Source organism: Oncorhynchus mykiss, chromosome 3 (genome assembly GCF_057628025.1).
Source record: "Oncorhynchus mykiss isolate SJ-2025 chromosome 3, ASM5762802v1, whole genome shotgun sequence".
Lineage (NCBI taxonomy): Eukaryota > Metazoa > Chordata > Actinopteri > Salmoniformes > Salmonidae > Oncorhynchus > Oncorhynchus mykiss.
The window spans coordinates 40938507-40940926 of NC_143024.1; the positions used below are offsets into that span (position 1 = coordinate 40938507).

General features: G+C 40.0%; 1 long non-coding RNA gene across 1 annotated transcript; it reads right to left on the reverse strand.

Annotated features, from left to right (window-relative positions):
- Positions 1-108: 108 nt before the first annotated feature.
- LOC110517512 (uncharacterized) lies at positions 109-1416 on the reverse strand. Its single transcript, XR_016494962.1, has 3 exons — positions 1284-1416; positions 1149-1207; positions 109-1051 (listed from the first exon to the last, which is right to left on the reverse strand). It is a non-coding gene; the product is annotated as an uncharacterized LOC110517512 (long non-coding RNA).
- Between the last annotated feature and the right edge of the window lie 1004 nt (positions 1417-2420).

The following is a 2420-nucleotide window of genomic DNA, read 5'->3' on the forward strand; positions in this document are numbered from 1 at the left end:
CTACTGGATAACTGGTCTTAAACCAAAATTCTATAAATGTAGCATATTGTTAATCTTTACTTGGTCTGGCAGTTGATTTGTCTAGTAATAAATTTAAAAAACACAATCTCAAAAACAGACATTTTATTTGAAGGATAAACACTGGGCAGTGGGGGAAGAGCCAAAAACAAATAGTGATTCAGAACAGTCATGTCATGGATAAGTAAATGTAATGACTTCAAACACAGCTTACATGTTTTGCCCTTAAAAGTGCACAAGGTCACTGATTTGCTCACCACTGGTATGTATGTCTGAGGAGCCAAAGGTGGTTTGCAAAGGAAAGTTTGTCCATTCGGATCTTAACCAACAGGATCCGTTTTTTTTCCAGACACTTCATTTTTGGCTCTTTGATCACAGAATGGACAACACCAGGGTCTGGGAACATCATTTTTTTTTTTTTTTTAGCTCGGAGGCTGATGAGTCCACTCTGGGATGGTGGAGAGGATAAATCTCTACTGTGGCCAGGACCATAAGATACTTTTTCCATAAGGTACAGCACCTCTGCTCTGGGGTCGTGGAACCACACTCTGGGTTGTTCTACGTCTGCTGGGGACAGGCTGAACTACAACAGGCTTATAGTAATCGCGAATGTTCACTTTGTCTGAGAACTCAAACTGACCAGGGGCTACCATTACATTTGATCGAGGCGCAGAATTCTTAACTTGCTCAAAGTTGGGCTTGTAGCTGCTAACAAGTTCTCCCTTGGGAGTGTAGACAGAATGGCTGACAGAGGAGTCAGCCAAACTGGGATCAGAACCGTAATAGTTTAGTGAATACGGTTTGGGTTGAAAGCCTCTGGCGAAGACTTGTCCATAGGCCCAGTCAGTTGGATAGCCATCCCCTTGGATTTTACTGTTGCGCAGAAGGATAGGCTCAAACTCAGCCTCTTTGGGCCCATCATTATTTTCATAGTGGGTTTTTATGGGATCAAAACTCCTATGGCGTGTTGGTCGAAGGCTGTAAGGGACAAACTGGGTCCTAGGGAGGACCAAACCCAGGGCAGCTGCTCGGGCTAGTGAAAAGACAGCAACAAAACAGAAATGTTAGTGTAAGTATCTTCCACAAAAATATGACATTAAGCAACAACATGGAGGACATGCACAGGGTACCTCTTGCCGTGTTGGCACACCAGGAACCTCCAGCAAAGACAGAGCCAATCAAAAGAAAACTGCAAGAGATAAAGAAATTCAATACAAATGCATGATCTATTAAGATAAACATTTTTAAAGAGCCACAAACGTTACCTTAGATATATTGGCAGAGCTCGATGCATTGTTTCAGTGGTATGGACCCAAACTACCTGATGACCAAATGATTCAAGCACCTTACGACCTCTTGACATGCAGCCACTCTAGCCTCAACTCTGCCTGTCTTGATGAACTAATTATGGACAGCTGGTTGTCATGGAGACCGAACCCAAACATTTAATTTACTCAACCATTAGGCAAATTGCTTCATTACACCAGCTGATTAGATAGAAATGTGTGCTCAGCGGCAGTATTGTGGTGGTTTAACCCATCGATATTAAACAGTGTTCTATATATATGTGGTTTAACCGTCCATTTTTGTTGCATGCAAGTAAGCTGTAAAGCATGATTTGAATTGAACAGGTCTTTTGAATGTGGAATGTTACAATCTTTACGTATGCAGGATAAAAATGATAAAACTAATCTGATAAAAATGATCATCATTACAGACTATGACTGGGTTTACACAGGCAGCCCAATTCTGATATTTTTCCACTAATTGGTCTTTTGACCAATCACATCAGCTCTTTTCACATAAGAGCTTTTTCAGAGCTGATCTGATTGGTCAAAAGGCCAATTTGTGGAACAAAATATAAGAATTGGGCTGCCTGTCTAAACGCAGCCTGAGCATCTCAGTTGAACTAGGATCAGTTTAGCTTTTAATTTCAGAATGAATAATGTGAATACGGGCCCTGACTTTCATATTCAAATTGGTAAGAATGAGGTAAAAAGCTGAGTAATCATAGGTGTGCACAATTTTCATAATTCCCAAACATACACAATTGTTTTGTTTTGTTACCATGGCAATGCGATGTGATCCACAAGCTTCCTATGACAGTGTTTTCCTATGGTAGTACCTTGTGTAGATGCAGTAATTGCATTTTGCAATTAAATGGACAGAAAATCATGATAATCTGCAATTTGGAAAAATATTAGACTTAAAGGCCCACAATCGCCTCAGATGAAATGAACGACAGATGACCGACCTCCCTTGCAAGATATATTTGGTAACAGCATGTCAGTAAAAAACTATGTTTTTTCAAATAAAAGTCACATTAAAGCCTTGTTTTGGTGTTACTTCAGCTACTTCGGAAGACTGTATAAATCTAATATGAGGTAAAAAAAAACAGGATT